We start from the raw sequence: 13952 nt of genomic DNA, 5'->3' as shown, positions 1-13952 counted from the left end.
GAAGTGTGATGCTTTTTGTCTGCGTGGTGTTGACCAATCACGTGTCGGCAGGATTTGGTGTATGTATCTCTATGGAGAGCAAAAACAAGGCTGAACAGAATCCACCGTGATGACATCCCATATCTGTTGACAGTAATCTGACAAAGATGTATTTGTCTCTATGAACACATATCTGAGTGCAAGTCTAAGTCTGTTCTAGATCAAGAAAGTCAACCTGACTGATTGATGTGCTCATCGCTGTGTTTTGATAACCAACCAGAGTTAGGATTTCCTGACTTTCTGGAATGCATCATGAATGATCAATCTGACCTCCATTCAACAAACAAACATATAAGAAGTTGTTTTCTTCTCCTCTTGAGGTCAGACATGACCAAGCTATAATTTCAACTTATTACATATCTGCATCATGCTGTCATTATTTTGATGGGAATAAACCGAAGAATATCAGTTTCTTATTCAGATTCATAGCGTTGAAGTCAACCAGAGTGAAGTCTCTGTGTGACTTACTGTTTATAGTGAAACTGAGATTCACCATAGTGTAATCAACCAAGAAAGGACAGTGTTTACTTTGCAGACATATGGAGGGGTGAATTTTCTTCACCTTTGATCTGAACACATGGTCAAATCTCAAGTTGCTAATTTTACCTAAACAATGCAGATTTTGCAATGGGAAATTATCTCTATTATAAAACATAATTAGATAATGCTTCCAGTTGAGATAAACCCTGAAAAGGTTTGAAGCCTTTTTTTTTCCCAAGGAATTTCAGTTGTTATTGTATTTTTCTTGGCTTGGTACATGACATACACATACTTTGTTTTCGTGGATACAGGAACACATAGCATACATCTATGTATCATAGAGAGGCAGACTCCAGTACCTAGGTCAAATAAAGCAACAGATGTAGAAGAAAGAGAACAAATAATATCAGGTGTTCAAACTATTTCATGAATAATGCACGTCACAGCAGAGACAAATCATCTCATCCATAAATCTGTGATTGATGCCCCAGCTTTCAATCCGTGAGGAGACTGAGATGTATTTAGATTTATCATCCATCTTTATATAATCCCAGAACTGTCCCCAGGTAGACCACCCTCCACCTGACCCTGTCACTTAATCTACTCAGCATAGGATGCTGTTTCAGTTGTTGCACTGACCCACTCTTTTACCTGAGGATGCATTCAGGTGTCTTCACATAACTCTGCAGGCTGTTGTTGTAAACATGTTTGAAGTCTGAAGAAATCTGAGGGCCCATTAGTTCAACTTTGGACAATATATTTAATCAACATGCACTTCAGTTGACTATCACACATTTTTAAAGCTGTGGTCTGTTTTGTTAAGTAAAGCTATGTGAGACAAACAAACAACAGTGATAACAGCAGATTGACTTTAATAATCAGGTCGCCCTTGATGCCCTTCTGTGGACACAGCATGTCGGGGTGGCCTAATGCCAAACTGTCACTGATGTTAGCTCAGTTTGAAGTTTGATTCTTTAAGTGTCCATTATTCAAAAGGTCTGTAAGAGGACCAGAAGTATTTTCAGGTGTCCAGCTCTTCAGAGCAAACTGACCCAGCACACCGAGTTTAAAACACTGAATGGAACAGTCTAAATGTTGCTCAGTGATTTTTCACCAGACGCTAGTTTGCTAACATTAGCTTAGCTTTTTTTCTCTGTTAACTTTATATACAGACATCCAGTTCAAAGATACAGACAATGTTTATAAGCTGATTATAATATTGGTGTTTAAAACTTTGGATCAGGCGTTGCCATGGCTACTATCAGAGTAACACAGCTAGCAAACTAATTAAGGGTTCATCAAAACCAGGATAAGAGCATGTTGAGGTTTCTGAAGCATTTGAAAACCTGATTTTAACACTGGTGTGAATGTTTATACACACAGTGATATGATTGACCAGGATCTAATAAGGTGACTATGACTTGAAACATTAAGAAAGTAGTCGGTTGTTTTTTAAAAAAAAACTCTGAAAGGACAAATTGGATCTGGAGGATTGGACCTTTTATGATGATGATGAAGATTAGTTTTTTCTGTCTTGGTTTGCTACAACCATCAGCATATTTCACTCACTGTTTTAACCTGCTTTTACAATATTCAAACCAGTTCCATATTAGACATTGTGTTTCCCTTTGTGTTTTTACCTCTACCTTTTAACCATTAAGAGGTTATGCAGAGATCCATCAGCTGTGTTCACGTTCATCTCTGTTTGATCCATCCATGTGGAGTTAAAAGATGTCCAAAGTTTACCAAGAATACGATTTGATGTATTTATTGTCAGCTCCTGTGAAGAACTCCTCCTGATTGCCTCCATGATGTTTTGGCTTCACCACTGTGGTTTTAATTTGTTTGTTGAACTGATGATTGAAATCAGCGCACCACGGGTGTCAGTCACGATGTAGACGAGGCTTTGAACCTCGCTCTGCCTTCACAGACTTCATGTTCTGCTCATTCCCTGCAGTGTCGGGTTAGAAACGAAGAGATGACGTTCATAAAGACAGAAGTATGACTCGCATGTCTCTTCCAGTTGACGTCAAGCAGATTTCACCCTTTTCTCTGTTGATATCGGGAAGACGTTTTGATGATTTGCATTCGTTTGATGTTGTCTTGAATCGACTACAGCATCGACCCACTTCTCACCTCAGCAGAGGATGTTTGTGTAGAGTCGCTAAAGTTATGTGAAGGTCTGACTCGTCTACCTGCCAATTAGACAAGGAGCTGCTGAGGCTTTTTGAAGAGAGAGGTTATTAATATTGTTAAAATTGAATTCAGCGATAAAGTACTTCTCTTTTCTTTACTGTCAGGGAACTTTCACAGTTAACCCTCCGCTGACTTTATCAGATTCTCACCCTACTCTCCCAGCCGTGTCTCTGTTCCTCTCACAGAAATGTGTTTTTTATCTCTTCATCTTCTGTTGTTACCATCAAAGTATGACTCTCAGCTGTAGGAACCTTTAAAAAAGTCCCAAACTGGTTTCATATCTTAGCTAACAAGTCAATCAAATGTCCACAGTTAAATGTGAATACCGGTACTTTAATTTGGAATATGAAGGAGATTAGAAGAAGAGGGACACAGCAGATTTAAGACATGCTGATCATTTTGCTCACAGCGAGGTTACAGTCTGTGAAAAGAGTTTATGATCTGGGCTCTCATGCAGGATGGAAAAGTTTGGAATTTGATTTGTCATTTCCTGGAAAAAAAAGAAAGAGAGAAAAAAAAAAAAAACAGTTTCCAGAATATTTTCCTGTTTCATTTGTAATTGCATATAAACATAAAAAACTCCTATAACCAAATAAATAATCAATAATCTGTGGCACACTGAAAATTACTTTATTGTGTTTTATTGTGAATGAAGAACGCGTTTCACACAGTGCTGGGCGAACCTGAGGAAGCTACATGTGATACACGTTGTAAAGTTATTTTCAGCTTATTTTGTTAGTAGTATTAGTCCCCTACAATGAATCACCACATTAGAGCACATTGTTAACATCATTCAGGCTTCACTACAGTCTCTTTGTGTCAGAACAAATTCAACATATAAATGTACAGAATAACCTTTGATTTAAAAGAAGCTATGTCTGAGTTCATGCAGGACACAGAAGTCATACACAGCCTGCTGATTGATTTATTGCTTCTCATCACACATTAACCAATCACAGCTCAATCTAACAACAAGGCCGTCTATGTAACCACTTTCCCCCCTCACTGATCCCTGCTAAACCAATGCTGCTCACATTTCGCTGCTGCTGGCAAACCTTTGCCACTACCACCTCGAATTCCTCCTTTCTAAAAGCCTTCTGTTGCCCTCGTATTGGGGGTTTAGGATTGCGCTCTCGGGAAAGACATGGCATGCTGCTCGGCTAACACGGGGAGCATCTTGACAACATTAGAGCCTTCAGTATCTGTTCTACATTTAAAAAATAAATGGTTAAATCTACCAAGAAAGTGTTCCTGACTGATCTGATGTAAAAAAAGATTCAGTCAGATAACAAAATGTCCATTGGCCTTAACAGGAGTGTGGACTCTTCATATAATAATGCAAATTTTCTAAGGACTGGCTGGACCATTTCAAACATGAGGCCTGGACTATGTGTGTGTGTGTGTGTGTGTATATATATATATATACACACACACACAGAATGTAGCATAGATAAGACACAAGAGGTTTAAAACTTTAATTTATACATTTAACAGATCTTGTAATTTGTAATCGTATTGCAAATGTTGTCTGAAAAATGTAGAGAGAAGTCTGAAAATGTGACAAAGTCTTGAATTTAATAAAGCAACATTTGGAAGACTTGTATGAAGTCATCTGTGACTCTAAAAGGAGAAAACAATAATTAACCCTGCTGATGTCATCACCATGTCCTCAGCTTTCTGTGAGTACAACACTAAGTTGCTGGAGTATTTCTCAAAGTAGAACTCTTCTCAAGATGCACCGCTGTCATGTTTGTTCCACTTGGATTAAAAATGCTGAGATTTAATGTTTTTAATTAGCTGCTGTACATAAAGTTTCAACCAATGCATGCAGGGATTATCAACTGTATTTTAACTTTTTGAAAAATGCACTAGAGATCCCCCCTGTCTTTCTCACTCAGGCATGTTTATCTTTATGTTAATACACCAGTAGGGGGCAGCAGTCAGCTGAAGATCTCACACACGGCTGCCTGGAGGGGAGAGCGAGAGTGTTTAAATCCTTTTCACCTGCAGGTTATTTGTTTCTGTAGCTCAGGTTACAGCACAGACTCGATCTATTCATTCCCTGCATGCACACAGGAAACTCTGCAGCTCACTGTCAGTTGATCTCTTCTCCTTTTGTTGTCCCAGCTGTGTGTGCAGACTGGCCATATACTGGCACGACGTTCTCACTCTTTGTGGCTCTTAAACTTCTTTTTAAAGTATGCCTGACTTCGCTCTAATGTTTAGTATTCAGCTCACCTCCAGCCCCCCCGATCCAAGTCTTTTCTGTCTGTAGAGGGATTAATTAATCTGTATTTGTTCCCCTTGTCAATCAGTATACTTGATGTATAATCTCCCCTCCACCAAACCCAAACGTGTTTGCTTACTTGTTAAATTGGTCACAAGTGTGTTCTGTTTATTAGGTTCCAATGACTCTGACTTGAATGAAACATGTGCTTATCAGTTCAGAATTCAGGGAGCATTTCTTCAACTCCACAGTTATTCATGTTTACAGACATGGCTCTATTCTGTGAATGTTGTTTGGACATTAGTTTGTGTTTAATCTGCTGAGTATTTCTGCACTCACAGTCAGATGTGGCGTGCGGTGTTATGGACTGAGGCGAGGTGGGCGCTCAGGCTCAGGTTGGCGTGTTAAAGCTCCTTCTTTCATTTCCAAAATAAAAGGGCTTGCCAAAGGAGAGATTGAGTCAGGAGAAGTTTTGTTTTGGAAACACGAGGATCTCAGAGTCACTAGAGGCCAGAGGAGTGTGTCTGCACTCAGAGCAGCTCTTACGTGGCACTTTCTCCTCTTCAGATGATCGTGGTGTTTCTGATCCTATCTGACGGGTTACCTGCCAGGTGTTTTGGCACAGAGGGAACGCACTGCATGGTTATCACGATAACAGATTTTAAAGTTTGATATAATATTAGTAAAACCAAACAATCTCGATTCCTATTTCGATACCAGAGCAACTCAATTTCAAGTCCTAGAAACCCAATAATGGGAAAAGTATTTTTTAAATCACATTTTAGTACTGAACTGGGTCAACATATGTATGCACTTTAGACAGTGCTCTCTCTTAAGGTTAAAATAATGGCTCGGTTTTTTAAAGCTTCTGTACTTTTCAATGCCATCCATCATTAAAAAACACAGTCATGGTATCAGAAAGGGTCAAAGTATGGAACATTTTGACAATCGTTATGTCTGTATGACTCTTCAAGTGATGCACAATAAAATAATGCTGCAAAAAGAGGTCAATGTAAGACAAGGCAAGTCTGTCTCTATAGCACATTACAGCAACAAGGCATCTCACAGTGCTACACACAAAGACATTTACAAATGCCTTCTGTTCGTGTTTATTTAGATCAGTTGTGTACGTCAGTGAACATCCTTTAACATTATTTAATTTGTGATGTGTGAATCAGTTTGACAGCTAGCTGTAGAGATGCTAGTTCACCTCCCAGGCTCTGCCAAGGGGCCCTTAGGCAGCTAAACACAGCTGGGAGCAAGCTGCAAAAAGTGATGTCTTAGTTAGATACAACTTGGTAATACATTCTTATTTTATGTTCTAAAAGATATTTCTCCACCTGGGAATATGAAGTGACTTTTTCTATTCATGTTGTGAATAGAAAATATATTTTTTTAAAAAGAGCTTTTGTAAAGAGTCCTGAGAAAACTTTTCTTTTGATTCAGCACTTTATAAATAATATCTGATTAAATGATTCATTACATGAAGTGGTATTTATTTTCAGTCAAAGTGTTTTCTGCCGTTGTTTTTCTTTTTTGTCTTTTGTTGTTGTTGAAAAATCACTTCTTGTCGTGTGAGACATCTCATTAAGGAGTATATATATTTGTCGTGTGGATCCGTGTGTGTGTTATTAATAATACCAGGAGAGTGAGATTGTAAAAATGTGGAGATATAAATGACTGTTGATGCAGACAGTCGCATCTGTATTCTGACATCACTTTGAGCTCGGTCTGGATCTCATAAAGACTTCACAATGTCAAACTGTAAACCTTGAATCTGACTGGAGTCACGGTAGGAAGGAGAAATATTCCTCCAGTCTGACATTTAGATTATTATTTGATACAAAATATTTTCAGATCCTTCATCACAGCAGAGGAGCTGTTAGAGCTGACAGGAGTTCAGTTTAAACTCAGCGTGATGCAGACATGTTCTTTTATTTTGATATGAGTGAAAGTGTCAACAAGTGACACATTATGTAACACATACGCTGTCATTATGAATGAGTCAGCACAGACACCTGCGTCTCTCACACACACACACACACACACACACACACACACACACGTTTGTGTTGTGTGTTTCTGTTGGTGTGTAGGTACACAAACAGTATATTACAGGGTGACTTATGGAGAGTAGAGAGGCAGTATGCAGGCGTTTATTAGACAGGCACGATACTACCTCTAGATATCTGCTTGTAAAAACGTATAATTAAACATTGACATCTAATAAAAATAATCGTTTCTGCAGATATGACGGATGATCAGTCATTAAACCTGTGAAGGTTACATAGAAATAAATATGACATAGCCAACATGTAAACTGAGTTGAATTAGTTGTTTTTTTTAACGCCCAGTGAATGTCTGTATTTTGAAAAGCTTCTTGTTTATTGTCAGCATCTTCCAGGATCACCACAAGAAGGAGCACAAATGTGTTAGCTACACCAAAGGACAGACTTCATTCTTGTTGTAACAACGTGCACATTGTTTTGCATCTCTTATATATCAGTATTATTAATTGCCTAATTTCATTGAGAAGTATCGTAATACCAGATATATATATATATATATATATATATATATATGTATGATAAATGTGTCACAGAAATGTAGATTCAGACCTCTAAGAAGTTCATCTCATCACATGGTGTAAGATTCTTACAGAATTATTTCATGAAAACTTTATCAAACCTGGAGAGCCACACATTTGATTTGTTTTGATTTTTATGGACTGTATCCAACTGGTAGAAAATGTATTCATGCAAGAGCCTGTTGCTTTGGATTCTTTAAAGTTGTATTTGTTCTAAACTTTGGTTTATGACCAAATACCTGCAACACTAATGAGATTCTTTTGCAGTGCTAACTAGTCCACTTTAGCATGCGATCATGCTGGAATAAGACTTAAACATTTTGTCCTGCTGATCATTAGTTAGCTTTGTCATCCTGAGCATGTTAGAAGAAGTGGGTTAGTTCAAAATAAAGGATATATGTATTTTTTACCCACTTGCTCACTCTGATTGTCTCTTCCTTTCTGTTCTCTGTATTTTCATATCAAGTTTATAATCAGGATAAAGCATTAGTTTCCTTCCTGCAGCAGAGTTGAATGAAACAAGAGTAGCTGATTGTTCCCTACTTTCCACTATCCACCTCCTGCTGTATGGAGAGAGCCTGTTGAATAGCTTAAACAATGTCATGATGAAGCTGTGCTATCACAAACAATCGTCCAATCAGGCTGCAGGAAAAGGAGCTGTGGGAGACAGGCGGAGTATCATTTTAAAAAGTCTGATTTAGAAATCTCTCACAGCCTTCTGAGATATACTGTAGGTCCTTCAGTTTTTGTACAATAGAACGTTAACCTGAGTGGACGCTGTGGAGAAATGTGGCTCTTCTCAGGAAGAAAAGAGCTACAGCTGTGACACCAACTTCCAGCTGTTTGCAAAAAGTAACTTAACAAACAGAAATCAGAAACACATTTGTTTTTGGTGCAGGCTGAATGTCGTAAGTCCTGCAGGAGAGCTTTGAGAGCTCGTAAATTATATTAGAAATGTTCATGATCGACCTGTTTGATTTCGGACACATTATATTGGGAACAGTTTTGTAACTTTTTCAGCTAAAACAAAAGGGCGGCATTGACAGATTCATGCAGTTTAAAGTGATGTCTGAGTTCATTAAGCATCTACTCTCCTGTCATCCACTCTGCAGCTCTCATGCACACTATAGACCTTCAGCATCTTCACCTTCCTGTGCAGCACTCATGTACTTCTTTGTAGGGACTCCTGGTAGTGAGAATGCCTCTGTGCTTCCTCCTCTGACCTGGCTCATGGACGAGCTGTTCTGGCACATTGCACTGCGATAGAACAAAATGTTTTATTAATGTGTGTGTGGGTTTTTTTTTTCTTATTTATTGTTTCAAAGTAGCTGGAAGGCAGATATTTACGATAAGATGGATAAACTGCAACTGGCAACCAAAAATTCAACAATGTAACATTCATTTTTTGTGATGTTGCGCAACCTACCGTCTCCTTTAACAATAACTGAACTTGTTGACTCGTCCACATGCTGTTTATATTCAGAGCTGCAGTTTGTAGCTGAAAGAGAGATGGCTGTTTGCCTTAACAAACATGTGTATCTAATAAAGGAGCCACTTCCTTAAAACCATTTATTTGTTCTCTCCATCAGGAGTATTTCTGAGGACAAATACTCTTCCTCCTTTTAAACAGACAGGACACTACTACTTGATGTCTCTCTTGAACGGCCTCCAACTTTCTTCTCCTCCCCTCATCCCGTCCTCCTGCAGACTTCATGACATCAGCACAACATCTTTATTGACTTCAGCGCCACAGTCCCACTGTGCCAGTCAGCCTCTGCTCCTCCATATGGTTTATCAACAACCCAGCATTTAGTCCCACCCCGTCGCACACTGAGGTTCAACTCTTACACATTTTACTATTAATGGAGAGTTCAAAACCACACAAGCAGGCGCCGTCCCAAAACTGTCTCCGTTTTCAACTACCGTATGGTGCTCGATGATTAACTGCATCCGAAGTTATTCTGAGAATTGTTGAAGGGGAATTTCACTGAAAAAATGTGCTCTGGTTATTGTTCCTTAGTGGTTGTGTTTAGGCTTTAGTGTACCGTACTCTGTATTCAGCGTTTTACACTAGAAAGCTGTTTAGCATCCATCCTACAAACATGAACGTTCCTGTTTTCCTAAACATGGGCCCCGAACTGTTTTTGAATTTGTTGGTATTCTAAAAGTCTAATAGGCACAAAGTTTTTAAATTGTATCCAGTACATCGCTTCAGGCTTAATGCCTGCACTGTGGGAAAAAACTAACGCAAATTGACTAAAGCTCTTTTCACACATTTAATTTTTATTTTTATTTTGATATACTTTATTAATCCCCGAGAGGAAATTCTGTTTTACGCTCTGTTATTTTAGGGACATGCTTCTCACAGAATCACACACATGTACAAACAGGACGTGTGGAGATGCATTAGTGGAGAGCTGTCAGAGTGGGGCTGCTACACACTGCTATGCAGGGAGCGCACCAAAAGAGTTGGGCTCCAGAACAACTTCCATATTATGGGCTGCACTGGGACTTGAACCGTGCGCTGCATGCACTCCTGAAAATGTGTTGAACATTCCTGGTCATCCTGCACCCGAAATCATCCTGACAAATGTATTCACATAAATCCCTGACAGCATTAAGTTTTCACTGTCGGAGGAGAAGGGAGATCTCAGGAGGCAAACCGTGGTGTAGAATCGACTGAGAAAAATCCAAGATGCCAGACAAAGTGACAGTCCTACACTCTAATGATACATATAAATATACATCTTTACTGCCTCTGCAATAAGATAAGTGAAAGATAAGATACAAATGTTCCCAGTCAGACACTTTCCAGAAGGGATGGTATGAATTATAATAAAACAAATCAAATGGTGGAGACTTTTGCACAGTACTGTGTAGGTAACTGAACACACAGTGCGTTTCAGCTATGTGTTTGTTTACAGGGCTTCCTCTGTGTTTGTGAAGTCACAGCGATGGATACTGTACACAACAATACTACACAAAAGCTCTGTGTGCTCATACACTCAGACAGAGGCCTGACATTTAACGGATGTATAGACAGGAAATCATGTGCAGCGAATGCATTCACATGAAAAGAGTTTTGAGAAAACAACAAACTGTATTCTGTATTTATTTCTGCAGAAGGAGGAGCACTGAGAGATATATTTATCGTAAGCATAGTTAAATGGCCTGGGACACTTTATGTGTGTGAGACAAAGACAGAGCGGGGAGTTGTGTATTCAGCCCGGACAATCATCACGGCCAATCAATCAGAGTTTTAACAGCTGTGAGAGCCTCCCCCTCTCTCATGTGGTCCATGCGCTCATAAAGGCTGATTTCAGTGTGCAGGAGCACGAGAGTGTGAGGCTGTGTGTGTATGTGTGTGCTCATGCGTGTGATAAAGATTGACGCTCCTCTCAGGCAGGTCACTGAGTGTGTGTGTCTCAGCTGCTTATTCTACCTTCAGACTCTTGACAGAAAGCGTCTGCAGGGGGAGGGGAGGGGGGTTTGCTCATCATTTTGTCTCTGCTCTTACCCATCATGCACCTTTCCCTGCATCCCTTGATCCATCCCAATATCACTTTCCTGCATCCTGCATCATGACACGATATGCTCCCCCCCTCCGTACTCACAAAGGAGCAGGAGAGATGCATAGAGAAGAATTCCCTCCCCCAGGAGGACCCCCATCCATCAACCCCAGCATTACACTGGACACAGCACACACCCAGAGAAGCTGTGCTTTAAAGGCACAGGGCCTCAGACTGCTTTTAAGGCAATAATCTGATTTTTGTAGAGCACTATAAATTGAAAAGAAAAAAAAAAAAAAGCTGACTTTAACTGCAAATGTGGACAAAGTGAAGTCAGAGCTCGGCCTGCTAAGATATGATGTCAGACTTTTTATCACATCTCATTCAGAGGAGCTCGCTGCACTCCTTGTGAGCAGAGGATGATGTAACGCTTCGACTCATTCTGCCCTTGTTAGAGGAAACAAAAGACCAGCCAGAGAGCACACACACACACACACACACACAGCCTCTGGCTTTCCCTGTGTCTCATGGTCGTTAGTGGAGGACGGCACGAAGGGTCGAAAATGTGAGAATGCACAGTATAAAGTCAGACGAAATATAACTACTGTGAAAGAATAAATGCTACAGGACGGAGAAGGCAGCTCATTTAGTCATTAGATTAACACATTATCAATTCTTCATCAATAATACTTACATCAGTTAGTGTCAATTTCACACATTATTGGTTGAGAATGAATCTTTTCAGAACAAAACAAAGCAAGTTTTCTGCATGGTTTGATGTTTTTTTTTTTATTTCTCTTGCTTAAAACTGTCCACCACCACCACCTTTAGTCAAAACTTAATCTCCAAACAGGAAGTGCCATCCTCACTCAGCCAGGGGATTCTAAAATAAATAAATAAATAATAAAGTAACAGAAATCTGTGTGTACTCCTGCAGTGTAAAATTGAAGATTTAATGTAAAAACAAACTCATTCTAAATCAAAGGAAGTGTAAATTGTTAATTTTTTGTTAACTGCAGATTGAAATAAGCAGACGCTGGATGAAAACTCAAAGGTGACAGTGTAGATGAAGGTGTTGTTACTCTTGTGTGTCTCCGGACATAAGATTATGTTTTCATGAACAAAAAGTGTTGGGTGAATACATCAGGCTTGTATACTGATGTACTAACATGTTCCAGGAGTTATCTTCATGTTCTTCTTCACTGTTTGGAAGTTGTCCACTGCACTGGCCTCGAGCCAGTCAGCAGGAAACTCCTCCAGCCAAAATCCTTTTCCATACACTCTCTCTTGTTATGGCATTTTCAGCTCGGCTGCTCTGATTTATTCCTCTTCCCTCCTTCACACTTCACAAACTGTCCTCTCCTCTCCTACCTGACCTGGGGGACCCCGGCGGGGAAATGCCTGGACGTGGGAACATTAACTGCTGAGCCGGCTGCTGTAGAAACTGCTCGACTCCAGGAGAGCTGAAAAGCATGTTAGGAACGTCTCGCCCCTCTCTGGCCTCCTGGAAATAAAGTGGAGAAAAGATTATGTCAAAATGTCCCCTTGACATCGACATGTTTCAAATGTTTACTACATTCCAGTTATTCTGTGAACCTGGAACATTGAGGTGCCTTCAAAGGACTCAGTCCATTTTACCTTCAGACATTGTGACTTGTGTTTGTGAAGGGTGCTCTGTACCTACTTTCTGAAAGTCATTGGTGCGAGACTGTAATTGACCTACAGCTAACACTGAGGTGCGATAACAGCAGTGTGCAAGTTGGCCCAAATAAGCACACAGGTACATGGTGACCTTTTTTTCCCTTTGCACTTTAAGTTTGAAATCCATGTAAGCCCCTCTCAGAGCCCTTTAACTTAAATTTATCTGTAAGTCAGCCTACGTCCATTTACTAAGTTTTAAATCCTGCTTTGTTTGTGTATGTTGGAGCCTGACATTAAAGCTCCTGTGAGGAGTTTTTAGCTGGTTATTAAATATTCTGAAATTAAGTTTGATGCCTCTTTTACATGTTTTTAAGTAAACAAGACCATCAGCAACAAGTTTGACTATTTCTATATAACTGTTTTTATTGCCTGTAACCACTGCCCCGGGTTAGGTGTCAGACGTGACGATTGAAAGCATGTTCATAATGAGCTATATGTTTGACCTACAGAAAAGCCTACCTAGTTATGTACAGGACAAACTAGTCAAAGAGATGGGATGTTCAGGTAATTATCTACATGGTGCGCCAACTTCAACACAAACTCTTTCCAGGAGCTTTAAATAGGATTGAATATGGTGATGTGCTTTTGTGTGAATGCTTTGATTGCTGAAATTGCGATTTAATTGCAGAGCCCTAACTGACATGATTCAATCTCAAATAAGCCAGTTTTGCTGTATAGTTCTTCTGGTATGAAAAGTGAATTTTAGATAACAAAAAAAAACAATAAAAGTACTTGTTATGTCTATCACAATGTGATTGTTAACAGTAGTATCAAATTGAGGCATGAGAAAGTATTGGTACACATTAAGATCACAGTAATATATTTTTTCTTATATTGTTTGATTTAGAAAAACATAACCAATGTTTGATTGAAGTCAGGGCTCCAGTATCCTAGTGGTAAATGCATGTGCCCCATGTATGGAGGCTGTAGTCCTCCAAGTGGGCATCCCGGGTTTAATCCGACCTGTGGCTCCTTGCCCCCACTCTCTCTCTCCCCCATTTCTGACTCTATCCACTCTATCTCTACAATAAAGGCATAAAAAGGAAAAATCTATTTATTAAAAAAAGTGTAATAACAGTCTACAAGCAAAGATAGTCTTTTTTCTGATTTAGTCACACAATTCTTTTGGTCAGACTTAATACTTAAAAAATGTATTGTGATGATATTGGATGTCAGAGGGACTGTGATTAACACAAATGCAAAAGCCTTTGTT

The 13952-nt window shown here is 39.4% G+C and overlaps 1 protein-coding gene across 6 annotated transcripts in view; it reads left to right on the top strand.

Moving 5' to 3' along the window:
* arhgap32b (Rho GTPase activating protein 32b) overlaps positions 1–13952 on the top strand; it is a 125684-nt gene that overhangs the window by 54801 nt on the left and 56931 nt on the right. The window lies entirely within an intron of this gene.

This window comes from Labrus bergylta, chromosome 14 (assembly GCF_963930695.1).
Source record: "Labrus bergylta chromosome 14, fLabBer1.1, whole genome shotgun sequence".
Taxonomy (NCBI): domain Eukaryota; kingdom Metazoa; phylum Chordata; class Actinopteri; order Labriformes; family Labridae; genus Labrus; species Labrus bergylta.
The sequence above is the reverse complement of the archived record's forward strand: the minus strand, read 5'-3'. Positions and strand labels throughout refer to the sequence as shown.